The 20,171-nt window shown below is 38.7% G+C and overlaps 1 long non-coding RNA gene across 6 annotated transcripts; it reads right to left on the bottom strand.

The window, feature by feature from the left end:
* Positions 1-1,501: 1,501 nt before the first annotated feature.
* LOC142537904 (uncharacterized) lies at positions 1,502-17,206 on the bottom strand. 6 transcript variants are annotated; one of them, XR_012818588.1, is made up of 8 exons: positions 16,768-16,856; positions 16,398-16,515; positions 3,534-3,710; positions 3,371-3,462; positions 3,027-3,134; positions 2,608-2,918; positions 2,458-2,521; positions 1,502-2,362 (listed from the first exon to the last, which is right to left on the bottom strand). It is a non-coding gene; the product is annotated as an uncharacterized LOC142537904 (long non-coding RNA). The 6 variants fall into 6 exon arrangements; XR_012818584.1 differs by lacking the exon at positions 16,768-16,856 and adding an exon at positions 16,998-17,206 and having other exon boundaries at positions 1,502-2,918; XR_012818586.1 differs by lacking the exons at positions 16,398-16,515; positions 16,768-16,856 and adding exons at positions 5,180-5,239; positions 16,998-17,206 and having other exon boundaries at positions 1,502-2,918.
* Between the last annotated feature and the right edge of the window lie 2,965 nt (positions 17,207-20,171).

Genomic DNA, 20,171 nt, shown 5'->3' with positions numbered 1-20,171 from the left:
TGCTATGAATGGTAAACCAGCCATAACAAAACTGGACATCTCCCCTGTAAAATTTTCTAAGGTCAAGCAGGAGATTGGGATGATAGCTGCTCCCAAATCCTTGAAGGTAGCCAAAGCCAAGGAGGTGGCTAGAAAACTGACAATCAAGAGGAAACTTATTGTCAGTAAAAGTGATTCGGAGATTCGAAGATGTTGAAGAAGCCAAGGTCGTAAAAGAACAAGCTAGTTTTTTCTGAAGCCATACCAGCTGATCAACTGATGTCAACTGGAGCTGGAACACCCATAGCTGCCAAACCAATTCTATCAGTTACAACTGCACCATCAACTGAAAAGCTCCAATTGAAGAAACCAATTGAACACTTACCCAAGATCGTCACCGAATCTTGTGAAGTGCTGAGCTTCTTGGAATTTGTGCACCTCCCTTCATCGTCCCCAGACCTAATGTTCTACCGATTGAACGACCAAAACATGTGGTGATTCGAGAAAAAGTGGATTCAACTACCACATGGCTGAGTATCTCGCATGCCCTGACAGATCCAAAATTCAAGGGCTAGGTGATTGAAGAGCCGAGGCCAACCAACCCAGTTCATACTCACATCGACCTCATCTGGAGTGAAATAAATGAGTTTGCTGAGTCCAAGCTGGAGAACTTTGATGAATGCACTAGTAGAATTTCCTTGATTTACTTCACATATTCAATGAATTCATAGGTTGCCGAAGTAGACGCACGTGAAGTAATATGGTACCATTTTACTTCGCATTGTAACCGAAGTCGTATCCAACAAATTAGCGAAGTCTTTGGCCAGTTCAATTAGGGAAAACCGGTCCAGAATTAGATCGATGCCGAAGTAAAACGTTTTTACTCATCAATTTCGTAAAGTGAAGAATTAATGGCTTATATATAACTTCATAGTTTTCATTCATTAATGAATTAAATGTTTTGTATAACTTCACAGGTTTTGTATTTTAGTGAAGTACTTGATGCGAACGACTTCGTTGTTATGGAACTATGATGAAGTAAATATATTCTATAACTTCGCCATAATTTTTATTTGTTGAGTCACAATTTACTTTTATTGACGAAGTAGTCGATTTAAAAGATTTTATTTTTTTGTATTATGATGAAGTATTTAGTAAAGAACGACTTCACAATTATGTTGTTGTAATGAAGTAAATCCTTTTTTTAACTTCAACAGAATTTTAATATGACGAATTATTTTGTTTTTTATTACTTCATCATTTAGTTTAGTGTTGAAGTAAATAATCATATTTTATTATAACACAAATTAAATTTAACGAAGTAATTATAATTTAATAAAGTAGTGAAGTAAAAACATAATTTTAACTTTATCAAAATAATTTAATTAATATAGAATAATACCACTATATATACACACACATATATATAATTTAAAATATATTCATTTGATTCATAAATTATCCATCTAAAAATGATGAAAATCCACGAATCCACAAGTATATCTACCAATCAACAAGTATATATCCACAAATCCACAAGTATAACCCAAAAATGTATCCACAAATACGTATAACCAAAATATATATCCACAAGTATATCCAAAAATGCACAATGACGCACATGATCCATTTAAACACCTACATAAGAGTAGACGAATTCGCTCCATTCACTTCTGACCTCATCATATTGAAATTGGTTGTAATATTGGTTCTTGATTGATCCTGCAAAGTAAAATGTAAAAAGTATAAGATGCATTAGATTAATAAGATCATTCATAAAAAAAAATGACAATATCCACAAATGAAAATGCATTTTTCAGAGCTAGTTTCAGGATATATTTCAGCTTAATTTTTAGGAGATTCCACCAATCTATACAGTAAATCTAGATTCTGAAATCAAGACACTGAAATCTATATATTAATTCTAACTTCTAAAGGCAAATCTTTGTAAAGTTTATGACAATAAACTGATATCAACAAAGAAACAACAAAACTGAGCATATATCATACACACCACTGTCACAAATAAATATCAAATCATATGCATATAAACAACAAAACTAAGCATATCATAAAAAACAAAATAAAGGGCAAAACACATATCAATTATCATAAAATATATATTACCATATGCATATATATCCAACGGAAACAAATATCCCAACCATTAATACTAATAGCACAAATTCAAGAATTAATAATTATATAGATTTCATGTGCACATATCCCAATGGCAGCAGTTTATCTCAATAATAAACCAGAGCATATCATAAAAAAGAAACCCGTCATCTTCTCCAATTGTGGATTTTCAAATTCAACCCTCTTTCATATACCTCATCACACAATATCCACATTCAACAGAACCACTTTGTTTTAGATTATACTAAATATAATGAAATTGAAAAGTTAATGCAACAATCACAATCCAAATAATAAGAACTATCCATTCATGTCTTCATACATAGGCATAATTCATACCGTCAATTGTTTAAAACATGGCCTTTAAGAAATACACTTCGAGGCATTGTATATTTTGACTCCACTACATTTTAAAAAGTAAAAAATTATATATATTCTTTTCATAATTATAAGTGAATGCATTCAAAATCAACATAATCTACTACTTACTTGGTCACTATAGTTTTCCTTGCATCATCTATGTTTCTGTTAGCCGTATTGTCCAATAAATATATCATATTTTTATCTTCATTGATGATAGTCAAAATCCAATGGTACCTGTAAAAATGAAAATATAGCGTTGACTAGTACATAGTAGAAATCAGTAAATAACTAAACTCTTACTCAGTGTTGTATGGGATAAGGCAGATGCTGTCTCTACACACTACTTCCAACATTGTCGCACCTGATACTCAGATGTACCCTTAGGAAGCCTTTTCTTTTTCACTAGATAGGCCTAATTATTCTCCTTTCAAACCAATCTGCCACCACAGATTCCAAAATGAGACAAAAAAAATATAAGTAGCGGCGGTTAACAAAATTAAACGTATATAATTGACTACTGTTATGCCTATTAAAAAAAATTTTACATTAATAGCTGATAATTCCATTGCTGCGGGTGGATCCATTTTGTAAACTTTTAACTGCATAGGGCCAGTAACACCGGCTCCCTCTGTATCATAGTTTGCTCCATAGTTCTAAATTCAAAGAATTTTATGTTAGAGAGTAATGATGGTTAGGATTACAATAAGAATTTGCTACACACTATATCTCTTAATGTGTTGGTGAAAAGCTTACTTTAACAGAACTAATTCTTACAAAACATGACACGCTTGAGAACAACTCTGAATTTTAAATAATCTGAAGGCTAATTTATAAACCAGACACAATATCATAGATAAAGTATCCGTTAGCAGCATTTTTCCAAATTTACCTGCAAGTTCTCCGTTGATAAAAACATGCATCGTGTGGCCAAGAGAATCAATGTGAAGAGCTGCCTTTGGTTCATTTCATTTTATATTTATGCTGAAACAATCAAGAAATATCAAAACCTGACATCTGTGCTATAAGAATCGTGTTTCTAAATGCTTTTGTACCTTGAGGAATACCACAGATAATCACTTATATCAGCAGTAGTAATTATTTGTTACAGCAACCCGAGTCTCAGGAATGCATTATCACCAACTTCAACCTGAGATGGATGCATCAGAAGCTGTAGTACCATCTTTTGAGGGCTGACGAACGAATTTTGGGATAGTATCCATAGAGTTGATCTGTTATTTGGACAAAAAAACTCATATCATAGGTTGTATCGATATTTATAACATCGCTTTCAAGGTTTTTTGGACTATACAAAGGACTGAGCCTACAAGAATTGGACATCTGATAATTTTGGATATGGGAAATTTAATGCAAGGGTTTTATTAGGCATACTTTTGTTGTATTGAGTGTCACACTCTTGAATATAAGGGGACAATTGTAATGTACATAAAATGTAGGACCCGTTAAATCAGACTACGTATAAGCCATGCATAATTACTATTATTTAAATTAAAATGATTTTTTCATGCATGAGGGTTTAATTCATTTAAACTTTGCTAGTCATGATCATTTAATTTTAAACGCAGTAGTTTAGTTTTTATCTTTTCGGATAAGTACGCGAGGCCGGACTGAAGTTGAAGAATTAAGATAAGATTAATAATAAGAAAATATTCAAAAAATTTAATTTAAGCCGAGGAATAATTTATTTTAATGTAAAAGAATGTTTAGGGATTTAATTAATTAATTGGAATTAAGTAGTAAATAAGTTCTTTTATGTCCAATAATTAATTAAAGCCTAAATTAAGATGTGTGACCAATTGAGTGTGGGGACCCGGACGCTAGTCATCTTCTTAATCGTTATTGAGATAATTGGATCAATGTAAATAATCTGGATCTAAATTTTTTTTTTTTAACATGCGGATTGTAATGGGATTCAATCTAATATACATATCAGTATTAAAGTACAAATCTTGTACTATATATATACAATCATTGAACTAAGGTTTAACAACTAAATGTCAAGTGTCCAAACCCTATCTCTAATCCAAGTCCGTAGTCTCTACTCTAGTCACGATCTATCTTCATTTCCTCGACCCTGATCATGTCCCACCTGTTGCCATGCACACATACAAACACGACAACAGCCGGATAACTCCGGTGAGATATATATATCCCAGTATAAACAATGTAAACATGCCATCATATAAAAGCATATATAAAATCATGAAACACATATCAATAACAAATATCAAATCTGAACAATATGTATCAATACAAACTCTGAATCACACTCTGTGACTCCTAAACTCTGACTCGACTCATCCTAATCTAGGGATCCCGATCTGAATAAGAACGCAACGTTCTCCCATCTACTTTACCCCAGCTAGATGGTGGTAAGTTCTTAGTCCTAGACTTTGGTTGTATATATTGAAGATCTGCAATAGGAGTCGGTCTTCTCCTCAGTCTATCAATATATATATCCAAAAGTACAGTGACTTGGCGGTTCTGCCATGGCGGTTCTACCAAAGACTAGGCGGATCTGCCCAATTCTAACTCATGCTTTGCTACAATTCAATAGAGTAAGCATATCAATATCAAGCGTTGCAAATATCAAATGCAATAATCATTCAGTATGTGATTTTGGGAAACTCAAGTCAAATCTACTCGAGTTGTGCAATCCCGAATCAACATTTATTTATACCTTTCTTTCTGTCAATCTGACTCTCTCGAAGTCCCGAACTCAAATCTGTCAATACTCAATCTGACAATAACAATAACGAGGAATACAATATCAATACCCCCAACTCATAATCAATACATCACAAATCTGATATCAATCCCAGTCAAATCAACTCCAAAAATCATAACAATTCTATACGGTATCCATTCTTCAATCCGATTTTGATTATACGATGTTTAACATATCAGAAACACCATATATGAATCATATCCGATTCTGATAATAGCACAATTTCAAGTCATATCAAAACGTAATAAAACTTACGTCCAATTGTAGCCTGCGTTGATAGGAACACGATACTGTGTCCGGATTCAAAATCTGACGGACGGATCGAAATATAAAGGCGTAAGAATTCTTCAATTCTTTCTCGTGCTTCCTTTTCTTCGTTTGATATGAATTCTGAAGGCATGATACGTATATATATATCAGCTGCATGTTAATGCTACGTGTCATCATTTTTCACCACTTTCAGGTGGCGCTCGGGCGGTTAATATTTACCGCTCGGGTGCGGAAGTTTCTGTCGAGATACTCAGCTGATCATCTCCTGGCGCTCGGGCGGTAATATTCTACCGCTCGGGCGCCAAACATTCTGTCCAAGAAGTAAACTCATGGTGCATTGGCGCTCGGGCGGTTCTTTTCTACCGCTCGGGCGCCAGATGTTCGGTCTAACATCTTGGCGCCAGATGTTCGGTCCAACATCTTGGCTTATACTGTAACGATGCCCTGCTTCTTCATTTGAGTTCCTATAACCTCAATTCTGTCAATTAATCAACGTCTGATTACAATAATTAAATCTCGGGCATTACATTGAGATAAGTTAATCTAGGCTTATTTTATTTAAGAAATTGTAACTTAACATGTTAGTAATTTATTTTAAAGAATTAGTCATGCATGCAAGAAAATTACTATCCTAAATTAAATTATTAATTCACTAAAATACATAATAGGTGTTCCAAAAACTTTAAGGACTTAAAATACAAGATTTAAAACAATATTTCTACCTTATAAATCCTAGTAAATTTCGGTCACCCCACCTTAAAGATTTAGTCATGATTTGGACAACTCACCATTTTGATTCATTTTCTTAATCTTTTCTTGGTAGATAATTCCCTCACCTTTTAATCAACAAAAAATTAATAATTAAGCAATATCCTTACCCTTATTTGACAAGAAAAATCGGTCATCCCATTCAATTAATTATCCCTCAAATCCTATGATATCATTATCATTCCTTATCTCACAAACCCAAAGAAAGCAAGATTCATTTTGCCATTTAGTTATCCCTTTATCTTGCAACTTTCCCTTATTTCCTAACCACTCTCCCACTTCTCTCGAAATTCAGAGTAAAACACTAGAGAAAAATCGTGAGAAAACAAGGGAGAAAACAAGAGAGAAAGCTAGAAAAGAAAACTCCGTCTCCGCCGCGCCGTGTCATCGTATCATTTTTGTTTTCTTCAAAACAAATTCAAGGCATGTATATGTTATTTTTTTCTCTTCAATCAAGTCATATAATTATTTTTAAACATCAGATGTACACGATTTTATTGGCAAAACCGAAATCATCGCAGCACCTTCGAAAATTTGTATGCAGATTTTTTTCAGTTTTTCTTCATGCTTCACGTTTGGTATTGCTTTGATAGTTTCAGGGTTTGGCTCGGTTCCAGGCGTTCAAGGCTGCATCTAGACATGTACTAGGGCATGTTATGGTCATGTTAGTCCATTGGTTCCAACCCCTACACGCTGGAGGAAGAGATTTGACAGCAACTCTCCATAGTTGCAATTGTTGAGTTTCGATTTCTCTTCTCGTTTGTCTAAGGCAAGGGTTCGGACCTTGGTTGGCCTAGGGCCTGTAACCATGGTTTGAACAATTTCTTAGCATGTCTAGGACGTGACCAATAGGCCTTTCAAGGCTTGGTCCATGGTTCCATCGGTTTTCAAAACAAAACAAGACAAGTACTCCCCTTCGATTTTTGTTTCTGCGTGAGTGAAGCTTCGTCTTTGAGGATTGGAGTGGATCTTGGTTTGCTTTTTAGCCCTTAGCTATGGTTCACACAATACCTCATGATGTCTAGATCAAGCCATGGTAGATCATATGGCCACTGGAATGGTACACGACAGCAAAACAAACGCAATACCCCACGCGTGCAGTATGTGTTCTCGGGTGAAGCGCGGGTTGCCTTGGGTGGTTTCTTGGATTGTGGTTGGCCTAGGGCCCTTAGCCATGGTTCAAGCCACACCTTAGGATGTTGGGAAGAGGCTCTGGTCGGTGGTTCAAGCCCCAATGGTCAATAGCCTCATAAACGAAGCAAAGGAAGTTTACGTTTACGCATTTCGTTTAAAGCATGAAATATTTTAACAGCATGTTTTCGTGAAATATTTTATGTCAAGATTATGATTATGCAGTATTTATTTAAATTTAAAGAAATAATAGGAATTATGCATGTTGGTTACGTATGGATTATGTATGAAACAGAATGCCTCCTAGACGCATTCCCGAGCGCATGAGAGACGATGAGCATCGTCATGAGGACGGTGAGGATCATAGGCAGAAGAGAGATTTACCCCCACCCCCTCCACCGGACATGAACGCCCAGATGCTAGCCGGAATGACGCAGTTCTTTGCGCAGTTTGCGGGGAACAATGCTGGGGTAGCCAGGCAGACGGGGCCTGAGGCTACCTATGAGCGGTTCATGAAGATGAGACCAAAGGAGTTCTCAGGGACGACAGATCCCATGATTGCTGAGGGCTGGATTAAGTCCCTTGAGGTTATCTTCGAGTTCATGGGGCTTGGAGACGAGGATAGGGTCCGTTGTGCGACCTATCTGTTTGGAGGAGACGCCCGCTTATGGTGGGAAGGAGCATCTGTAGCCTTGAACTTGGCTACTCTGAGCTGGACGCGCTTTACAGAGGTATTCTACTCCAAGGGAGTGTTTGGTAGGGGTGATAAGGTGGGTTTATTTTTTTTAACCCACCTTATCTCTCGTTTGGTACGCGTGATTATTTAACCAAGTCAATACCTCCTATGAATGATTAGGTTATATTAGGTGGGTTAAAATAATACCTCCTCACCCCCTAGGATTATTTATCCAACTCTTAATCCTTCCTATTTTTTCAATTTTACCCTTCTCCTATATCCAAACTCATCACCACTTCCCGCCACGACCGCCGCCACCGACCGCCGCCGCCGCTGCCGCCGCCACCACCGGCCGACAACCGCCGTCGAATGCCGACCGATCGCCGCCGAATGCCGACCGATCGCCGCCAGCAGCCGCCGAGAACCAGTCGACGCCGGACCACCGACCGTCCCCGCCGGCCGATGCCGATCGATAACTTTCGGCCAGCCGGCAGCCATCGACTCCGTTGACTGCTGGCCGCACCGATGTTGCCAGAACGTCGCCGTCGTCGCCGCCGGAGTGGAAGAAGAAAAAAAAAGAAGAAAGGGCAATTTTGTCCTTTCATCAAAAAATTCAAAATTATCTTGCACTTAAAAATCATACCAAACATAACACCATATATTACATTCTTACAACAATCATTTTTTTTATCATTTACTTAGTAATCATTAGTTTATTTTATCCTCCAAACCAAACGCAGCCCAAATATTTTACTGACGAGGTGCGTTCCAGGTTGACAAGGGAGTTTATAACTCTGAGGCAGGGAGACTTGACTGTTACGGAGTTCATCCGTAAGTTTGAGAGGGTTTGCCATTTTGTGCCCCTGATTGCAAATGATGCTGGAGCCAAGTTGAGGCAATTTATGGATGGTCTACGGCCGATCTTGCGCCGTGATGTTAGGGTGGCTGGCCCTACTACCTATGACGTCGCTGTCTCCATAGCTCTAGCTGCAGAGCAAGATCTGATTGATATTGAGAGAGATCGCCAGGGCAAGCGACCAGTCCAAGTGCCGCACCGCCCTTCTCAGCAGCAGCATCAGAGTAAGCGGCCTTTCCACGACCCCTCCAGGAATAGAGGACAGCAGCAGCAGGGACAGGCAGTCCCAAGGGCCACGGATTATCCAGTCTGTGCTAAGTGCACACGCCCTCACGCTGGAGCTTGTATGTATGGCTCAGGGAAGTGCTACAAGTGTGGTAGTCCTGACCACCTAATGAAGAATTGCCCTCAGGGGAGTCTGCCTACCCAAGGCAGAGTTTTTGCCCTTCATGTAGCGGAGACGAACACGGAGACTATGCTTTTGACAGGTATCTTAAAGCTTTAAGTTTATATTTGAAATTTATTGTTTCGAGAGTTTGGGTTGAGATTTTGAACATAGAATTGATGATAGGATTGCATGTTCTAATCAGTGTTACTTTCGGGAATTTAGGTTAGAAGAACTTTGACCTTCGCATGTCTATAAGTTAGTTCTAAGTAATTATTGGGTTCAGCTTGATGTTCTAACCTTTCAGTGAGAATTTTTATAGCTGGTTCAGCTACGAATGCCTTGATAGATTCAGGGGCTACTCATTCGTTCATTTCGGAGACCTTTGCTAATTTCCTCCAGATCAAGACCATTGGGCTAGATGTAGCGTATTCAGTAGTGTTGCCCTCTGGAGAGGAGCTAGCCGCTACTAATGTGATTCGAGACATAGACCTCGAGCTTCATGGTAACCTTGTTTATGCGGATCTTATCGTATTGCCGATGCCAGAGTTTGACATCATTCTGGGTATGGACTGGCTATTAAGGAACACGGTTTTGATTGACTTCCAGCGGAGATCTGTTCTAGTCCGACCTCTTGGGAGAGAACAGTTCTTATTCGAACCAGACAGGTACTTTCCTTTACCGCGTATAATACCTTGTGTCCAGGCTATAAAGCTTATGCATAGAGAGTGTCGAGCGTTTTTAGCGACTTTTGTATCTGTTCCCGAGACACCCAGTCAGTCAGCCTCCGATGTCCCAATCGTTAGGGACTTTCTATACGTGTTTCCTGATGACGTCTCTGGTATGCCACCGGTGCGAGAGGTGGAGTTTTCTATTGAGCTTATGCCAGGTACCGCACCGATCTCAAAAGCACCGTACCGATTAGCGCCGACAGAGATGGCAGAACTTAAGAAACAGATTCAGGAACTTCTCGACAAGGAGTTTATTCGCCCGAGTTTTTCACCATGGGGCGCGCCAATCTTATTTGTGAAGAAGAAGGATGGTTCGATGAGACTCTGTATTGATTACCGGAAGTTGAACAGGGTTACAGTGAAGAACAAATACCCACTTCCGAGGATCGAAGATTTATTTGGAGCTTCAGTATTCTCGAAGATTGATCTGTGTTCTGGCTATCACCAGTTGAGGGTGAAAGATGCCGATGCTCTCAAGACTGCTTTTAGAACTCGTTATAGCCACTTCGAGTTCCTTGTGATATCGTTCGGTTTGACAAATGCGCTAGCGACCTTCATGGATCTCATGAATCGCGTATTTCAGCCGTATCTTGATCAGTTTGTGATAGTATTCATAGACGACATCCTCGTCTACTCAAAGAATCATGAGGGGCACAGCAGACATCTGACCACAGTATTGCAGACCTTGCAAAAGCACAAGCTATTCGCAAAGTTCAGTAAGTGTGAGTTCTTGTTAGAGAAGGTGGCGTTCTTATATCACATTGTTTCTAGCAGCGGTATTGAGGTATACCCAGCGAAAGTTGCAGCAGTCAGAGATTGGGTTGTGCCGCAGAATGCATCAGAGATCCGTAGTTTCCTTGGGCTAGCGGGATATTATCGGAAGTTTATTCAGGGATTTTCCCCTATCGCAGTTCCACTCACGTCGTTGACAAAGAAGAATGCGAAATTTGTGTGGAGCGAGGAGTGTCAGAAGAGCTTCGATACTCTGAAGCAAGCTCTTATCTCAGCACCAGTATCCGCCATGCCGTCAGGGCCCGAAGACTTCGTTTTGTATACCGATGCTTCGAAGCTCGGTTTAGGCGCAGTGTTGACGTAGCATGGGAAGGTAATAGCATATGCTTCTCGTCAGTTGAAAATCCATGAGAATAACTACCCTACCCACGATCTAGAGTTGGCAGCCGTAGTATTTGCCTTGAAAATTTGGAGGCATTATTTGTATGGAGAGAAGTGCCAGATCTTTACCGACCATAATAACCTCAAGTACTTCTTTACGCAGAAAGAGCTGAATATGCGTCAGAGGCATTGGTTGGAGCTAATGAAGGACTATGACTGTGACATTAGCTACCACCCGGGCAAAGCTAATGTAGTTGCGGATGCACTGAGCAGGAAAGTCGCAGTGATGGCTCATTTGGCGATTCCGAGACCCCTTCAATTTGAGATGCAGAGGTTTGATCTAGAGACATATCCTCGAGGTAGAGTTCCCCGTCTATCTACTTTGACGATTCAATCTTCTCTTCTAGACCGTATTCGCAGTGGACAGTCAACAGATGAGCAGTTGGCAAAATGGAAGCAGAGAGATGAGGCCAAGGGCAGTATCTTGTATGCAGTCAGCGACGGCATTGTGAGATATCGAGACAGAATGTGGGTTCCTAGCAGTGATTCTATTCGAGCAGATATTTTGTCCGAGGCCCACATGTCGTCGTACTCTATTCATCCTGGAAGTACGAAGATGTACAAAGATCTACAGTTGTTGTATTGGTGGCCCGGAATGAAGAAGGATATCAGACGTTATGTATCCGAGTGTCTGACGTGTCAGCTAGTGAAAGCGGAGCATCAGAGACCAGCAGGTATGCTCAAGCCTCTTCCTATTCCCGAGTGGAAGTGGGAGAATGTTACCATGGACTTCGTGGTCGGTTTGCCGAAGTCAGTCAGAGGATCAAATGCTATCCGGGTGATTGTTGATCGTCTTACCAAATCAGCGCACTTCTTGCCCATTAAGACGACTTTCACCATGATTCAGTATGCAGAGTTGTATATCCGAGACATAGTCAGACTTCATGGTATTCCCGTTTCTATAGTGTCTGACCGAGATCCTAGATTCACTTCCTCATTTTGAAAGAGTTTGCATTCGGCTATGGGTACGAAGTTGTTGTTTAGCACAGCTTTCCACCCACAGACAGATGGGCAGTCAGAGAGAGTTATCCAGATTTTGGAGGATCTTCTCCGTGCATGTGTCATCAATTTCTCAGGGAGTTGGGAGTCGAAGTTGCCATTGGTAGAGTTCACCTATAACAACAGTTTTCAGTCGTCCAGAGGTATGGCTCCATATGTAGCACTGTACAGTCGTAAGTGCAGATCGCCCATTCATTGGGATGAAGTAGGGGAAAGAGCAGAATTGGGTCCGGAGATCATTCAGCAGACTGCCTATGTAGTAGTCAAGATCCGTGATAGGATGAGGACTGCTCAGAGTCGACAGAAGAGTTATGCGGATCAGAGGAGGAGAGATCTAGAGTTTGCCGTTGGCGACCATGTTTTCGTGAAGATAGCACCTATGAAAGGTGTCATGCGGTTCGGGAAGAAAGGAAAGCTTAGTACGAGATTCATCTGACCATTTGAGATCCTCGACAGGGTTGGGACGTTAGCTTATCGTGTTGCTCTTCCGCCGAATCTGGCCAGAGTACACAATGTGTTCCACGTCTCTATGCTGAGGAAGTATATGGCGAATCCTTCGCATGTCCTGAATTTTGAACCGTTGCAGCTCACTCCGAACCTGTCTTATGAAGAAAGACCAGTGCAGATCTTAGACAGACAGGAGAAGAAGCTTCGAAACAAACTGGTGAAGCTAGTGAAAGTCAAATGGCTCAATCATTCAGAGGAGGAAGCTACGTGAAGTCTGAGCCAGAGATGAGTCGTTATCCCGAGTTATTCGGTGAGTTTTAATTTCGAGGACGAAATTTCTTTTAATGGGGGAGGATTGTAGAACCCTTTAAATCAGACTACGTATAAGTCATGCATAATTACTATTATTTAAATTAAAATGATTTTTTCATGCATGAGGGTTTAATTCATTTAAACTTTGCTAGTCATGATCATTTAATTTTAAACGCAGTAATTTAGTTTTTATCTTTTCGGATAAGTACGCGAGGCCGGACTGAAGTTGGAGAATTAAGATAAGATTAATAATAATAAAATATTCCAAAATTTTAATTTAAGCCAAGGAATAATTTATTTTAATGTAAAAGAATGTTTAGGAATTTAATTAATTAATTGGAGTTAAGTAGTAAATAAGTTCTTTTATGTTCAATAATTAATTAAAAGCCTAAATTAAAATGTGTGACCAATTGAGATAAGTTAATCTAGTCTTATTTTATTTAAGAAATTGTAACTTTACATGCTAGTAATTTATTTTAAAGAAAATTAGCCATGCATGCAAGAAAATTACTATCCTAAATTAAATTATTAATTCACTAAAATACATAATAGGTGTTTTAAAAACTTTGAGGACTTAAAATACAAGATTTAAAAAAATATTTCTACCTTATAAATCCTAGTAAATTTCGGCCACCCCACCTTAAAGATTTAGTCATGATTTGGGCAACTCACCATTTTGATTCATATCCTTAATCTTTTCTTGGTAGATAATTCCCTCACCTTTTAATCAACAAAAAATTAATAATTAAGCAATATCCTTACCCTTATTTGACAAGAAAAATCAGTCATCCCATTCAATTAATTATCCCTCAAATCCCACAATATCATTATCATTCCTTATCTCACAAACTCAAAGAAAGCAAGATTCATTTTGCCATTTAATTATCCATTTATCTTGCAACTTCCCCTCATTTCCTAACCACTCTCCCTCACTCCATTCTCTCGAAATTCAGAGTAAAACACTAGAGAAAAATCGTGAGAAAACAAGGGAGAAAACAATAGAGAAAGCTAGAAAAGAAAACTCCGTTTCCGCCGCGCCGTGTCGTCGTATCATTTTTGTTTTCTTCAAAAGAAATTCAAGGCATGTATATGTTATTTTTTTCTCTTCAATCAAGTCATATAATTATTTTTAAACATCACATGTACACGATTTTATAGGCAAAACCGAAATCATCACAGCACCTTCGAAAATTTGTATGCAGATTTTTTTCGGTTTCTCTTCATGCTTCACGTTTGGTATTTCTTTGATGGTTTCAGGGTTTGGCTCGGTTTCAGGCGTTCAAGGCTCCATCTAGACATGTACTAGGGCATGTTAGGGTCATGTTAGTCCATTGGTTCCAGCCCCTACACGCTGGAGGAAGAGATTTGACAGCAACTCTCCATAGTTGCAATTGTTGAGTCTCGATTTCTCTTCTCGTTTGTCTAAGGCGAGGGTTCGGACCTTGGTTGGCCTAGGGCCTGTAACCATGGTTTGAACACTTGCTTAGCATGTCTAGGACGTGATCAAGTCGGCCTTTCAAGGCTTGGTCCATGATTCCATCGGTTTTCAAAACAAAACAAGACAAGCACCCCCCTTCGATTTTTGTTCCTGCGTGAGTGAAGCTTCGGCTTTGAGGATTGGAGTGGATCTTGGTTGGCTTTTTAGCCCTTAGCCATGGTTCACACAATACCTCATGATATCTAGATCAAGCTATGGTCGATCATATGGCCACTGGAATGGTACACGACAGAAAAACAAACGCAACACCCCACGCATGCAGTATGCGTTCTCGGGTGAAGCGCGGCTTGCCTTGGGTGGTTGCTTGGATTGTGGTTGGCCTAGGGCCCTTAGCCATGGTTCAAGCCACACCTTAGGATTTTGGGAAGAGACTCTGGTTGGTGGTTCAAGCCCCAATGGTCAATAGCCTCGTAAACGAAGCAAAGGAAGTACAGCAGCTGCTGCTGCAATTTTGTTGACAGCAGCTTGAGCTTCGGTTCAGAGGCTTGTTTCGAGTTCTTGGTTGGCTTTTAGCCTATGGCCTTGGACTGGACAATACCTCATTGAGTTAGGAAAGTCATGTTTTTGGCCGTTCGTGATTTGGTTAAGCTTAGAGGTCGTACGAGAATTTACGGTGCAATGTGCCAAAGTGACTCTCGAAAGAGCGTTTCATGATTTTGGCCTCCATGCACAATTTTCGTATATTACAGCCCTTGATATATATTTTCCAGTATTTTAGGTGTATTTTAAGCATGACTAAACGATGGTTCGATGTTGGTTCGGGTTGGTACGGAGTCATGGTTAGATACTAAGTTTGTTGGACGTAATTGTCTCGTTTTTGGTTCGGCTATGATATGTTGGTCAAGTTGAGATTATTTGCATGTGTCTAATGCAAGAATTAGGTTGCAGCGAGCCTCGGAACGATCCAACTCCTTCGATATAAAAAAATGTGATTTTAATTATATTACGTGCATAAAAATAGAAAATGTTTATTTTTGAGATATATGCGATATGTTTTGTGGCCACCTCACGCTTATGGGATTCAGCTTATGGGATAATTACTTCACCCGGTGACTTACGACCGGTTCATGTTCATGTATGGGTACGGATATCCAGTCCAAGGGCTGTGATGATCTCTACCGCCCAGTATACTGTGGTTTAGTTTGATCAGACGTGCATGTTATGTTATGGGCCACTTGCGTAAAATATTATCTCAATAGAAAATTATGATATGCTATTTTATGACAGGGCTCTATCGAGCAAACATTTTACGTACGATTATCAGTTATGCACGTATTTATAATTATCCATGACATGATTTTCACCTTACGCTTTATGATACGATGTTTTTATGCTACGCGAAATTTTATGATTTATTTACTTGTTATTCACGATATATGCATGCTGAGTCTTAAAACTCACTAGACTTGATTGTTGTAGGTACTGATGAGGTCGGGACCGAGGGCGGGGACCAGTGAGCTAGCTTGGGTCGACAATAGTAGGAACCCGAGGACCTCATTTTTTATCATTTACTATTTATGCTCAAACTCAGTTTTTACTTTGACGAATTATTTTTAAGTTGTGGTTTGAAAACAATATTTGCTTCCGCTGTTACATTAGACATTAAATTTTTTTAATCAATTTATTTTATGAATGAGACATGTTATTTATTTAAAAAAAAAATTTAAATAATTTCGAAAATTTTCAAATACGAAATACGAGCCTCGACATAAAACCTCAAGGATATGCACTAAATTTATAAACCTAATGGGAATAAATGTAATATTTATACAAAATTAAAGGTAGCAGAGTTTTTTGTAATTATTGTAATCCTCACGAGCGGTATAAGTAATCAATTCCCCAAAAATAAACCAATTCAAAGAATTTCCATTTTATTTGTCTTGTTTAAGTATAGGAAACAATGAACGTCAGTAAGCTCTTATACCTCTAAATTTGAACCAAGAGAGGTAGTTTGGGGATCACTGCCACCATTGCCTCAGCACATAGCTTTATAACCTTCTGCACATCTTTAAACTGACCCCATTTTGGTTGCCTTAATAGGCCTAAAACACAGTAAAATCCGAACTAAAAAAATCCATATCAAGAATGATATTTTGGAAACATTAGATGTAACCAATCTTTTATATCCTGAGTCACGCAATTCACGTCTATTTATATATTCATTTCCCAAGCTAGCTTTGTGGTCTTAATATTGGATTCTAAACACGAACCTGTGTGATGTTCTTGGTTGCGATAATTGGTCAAGTATACTAGATATACACACACACAAACACACACACACACAAAACCCGTACCATATTCATCAATTGGAGCATCATAATCATAGCTTGTTGTAATGAAAGGTCCACCAGTACTCCGGCCGAAGTTAGTCCCACCATGATACTTCAAATTTTTTTTCAAAAAGTTTAACTAAAAAATTCTTGGAAAATATACTTAAATAACATTAAATATTGGAAATGATCGACGTAAGAACCATGTATTAGTTCTCGATCACAAACAACCAAGAATCAAAGCCAAATCTCACCGGATCGAAGAAGAACTCGTGCGCACAGACAACTTCGAACAGGGCTGGATCCACTAGATTTCTTCTCGATTCAGTACAGAAAATAGGTGCAGGGGCTTGGGGAAAAACTTATGGAGCTCGACGCTTCTAGTCCGGTGGTCAGGGCAGCGCTCGGCGGCAGCTGGCATAGTGATGGAGAGAGCAACGGGAGTAGGTTTTGATCTTACGTCGGGAATGATAATGTAACGCCCCGAAAATTTAAAGGTCCACGCGAACCACGTGCATATAAATTATTAAATTCTCCTATATTTTAATTAAATGTTTTAGTTGCATGAATTAATTATGTTGAGTTGCATGAATTAATTATGTTGTGCATAATTGTATGTTAAAAATATATTTTCTACATTGTTGTATTAAAATGTATTTTTAAAAGTTATTCAAGTTGCGATCGAGGAACGGAGACCGAGAGCTGAAAAATAGAAAATGTTTTTATTAAATAATTGTTTTTAATTATTTAAAATATGGTTGTTGCTTTTTAGTATTTTTGAAAATAAGGGGTTTTAAGGTGATTTTATACGCCGGGACGTAAATTTTATCGGTGTTGGTTTTTCAACAAAAATACGAACTTCTTGGCAACCCGGCTATTAAATTCACAAACTTATTTTACCAAAATTATTTTTAATATTTTAATTAAGACTAATGGGCCTAATTAAACCCCTTAATATACCTAAAGCCTAATTAACTATTTAATTAGTATATTTAATATATTAAAACACCTAAACCCTACACTTTGCATCCAACCACACTGCCACACACTTCACAAATTCTGAAATTCTCCCCAACTCATTGACACGGCACACACAACAATTCAAGAGGAAAAATCGAGAATTTGCCAAGGGAGATTCAAGCCAAAGGTCTTGCCCCGTTCTTCGACGTCAACGATTTTTCGTGCGTAAATTACGCAAAGGCACGCCATATTCTCCTTTTTACTCATCATTCACACCATACTAATTTTTAAAATTAGTTTGCATGGAAAATAAGGGGTAACTTGTGATATTGAAGTTCTTTTCATGTGTTGGTTGTTTTTGGCTTGTTTTTGATTCCATATTCATGTTATTATGTGGTTATGAGGGCTGCCATGTTAGGATTACAATCAAGGGGGTTTGCTCGAAGCATTAGGGTCATAAAACTCAACCATAACACAGCACACGATCAAGGGAAATAAGCTGAACCACTTTTCTGTCAAGGGGGATGAGGGGCTCGTCTTTTTGAGTTGGGTTGCTTGGCTGGTGTTCGGTTGGGACCATGGCTTGGCTAGGGTCAGTGAGGGGCCAGGGGAAGAGTCCTAGCCATGCTAGGACTCGAAATCCAGGGGCTGGGAGGAGTCCTTGCCAACAAGGACTCCACCCGAGAATAAGCTGTGAAAGTTGCGCAGGTTGGCAGCAGCTTGTGCAGGCTTGTGGCTCGGCCAAGGGCTTTGGGGCTGGGCTAGGTTAGGTTCTTAGGGTCCTAGGAAGGTGCTTGAGGGGATGGTTCAATGGTTGGCTTGGTGGTTGGGGCCCTAGCAGCAAAAAACGTGGGCAACGTGAGTTGGCAGCAAGGGGGCTGCGTGAGGTTGCTGTCAGCTTCAGGGGTTCGCTGATCGGGTTTAGGGGCTTGGGCTGGTCTGGGTCGAGTCTGGGTGTGGTCCATGGATGGTCAGGGTTAGGTGGGTTCGGTGGTTAAGGGTTGGGAGAAGTCCTAGACTAGTTAGGAACTCTTTTGTTCAAAGACACTAACACACGCACACAAGCATGCAATCGGGCCTTCTGTCCAGCAAGTTTTTGAGCGGGCCAGGGCCGGGTTTTTGGGCTGGGCTTGCTCAGTAGGGTCCATAGGTGGGTTGGCTAGGTTTTGGCTCAAGGTGGCTCGGGCGTGGCTCGAGTAAATTAGGAGATGGCTCGGTGTGTTCGATAAAGTGTCAAAAACAAAAATTAAAGAAGAAAAATTGAATCTATGGGCCCACGGGGGTGGCTCATGACTTGAAAGAGTAGAATAAATATTAAAAATGCTATGTTTAAAATTTGGAATCAAAATAATGAGTTTTGGATTTATTCGGGATTTAAGCGCCGCACGAAACGCTAATTAACGAGTTAATTGAAACGCCTACTTTTAAGCTTTATAAAATTATGAAAAATTAATTTTAAGCTTAAATAATTATTATAAGTCTAAGTTTTTAATATGGGAATTTTATATTAAGGTTTGGTTTAATTCGAGATTAAAACCGCATTAATACGTTATATTTAAAGATTAATTTAAAAGTCGGCGAATTAGGCTAAATAAAAATATGAGAAAATTCATGTAAGCTTAAATAATTATTTGGGACATGTTAGAGCCAATAAAATTAAGAAAAATTCAAAAACGTGAAATTTTACGTCTAGGGATAAAACGGTTTTTTTACACCTAAAAATTAGTAAACGTCATGGCAGTGCTCTAAATGTTGTTTTATATGCTAATATGATTATTTTCAATGATTATGGATGTTTATATGTTAATATGTCAGTTTTGAATGTTTATGGATTTTGAAGATGTTAATATGTTTAATGTTTTATGATTTAATTTATTACGTTAAAACGTTTATTTTAAATGTTTATTTTAAACATTTATGATGTTAAAATGTTTATTTTAAAAATGTTCATGGATGTTTATGATTTTTAATATGTTAAGTTATGATTTTTAAATGTCTATGATTTTTATGATTTAAATATGAGCATTTAAAAGATATGTTGCATGCTTGGTTTTAAAAATAAAAATGATATTATATGCATGTTTTTATTAAGTGATGATAACATGTTGAAGGATCTGAAGGGATTGTGACTACTGAATATGTTGGAAATATCGTGAGGATTATGGTCCCAGTGGGAGCCCGGCGATCGTGTTTCCTTGGATACGAATACGAATACGTGATACGAATACGAATATGTTAATACGTTGGCCAAGGTCCAGTTGACCGGTGAGAGTGTAGCTGGTGTCCCCGCCGCCCAGTACTGTGGTTTCTTTAGATGGATCCATCGCCCAATACGATCAAGAATATGAGTCACAATCACGATCTAAATTCAACAAACACGAACATGAACATGAATACGAATATGAATATTGATACGAATATGGATATGCATATGAATTTGAATACGAATATGAATATGGATACGAATA

This window comes from Primulina tabacum, chromosome 2 (genome assembly GCF_025594145.1).
Source record: "Primulina tabacum isolate GXHZ01 chromosome 2, ASM2559414v2, whole genome shotgun sequence".
Lineage (NCBI taxonomy): Eukaryota > Viridiplantae > Streptophyta > Magnoliopsida > Lamiales > Gesneriaceae > Primulina > Primulina tabacum.
Note: the sequence above shows the minus strand (reverse complement) of the source record. Positions and strands in the feature narration are given on the sequence as shown.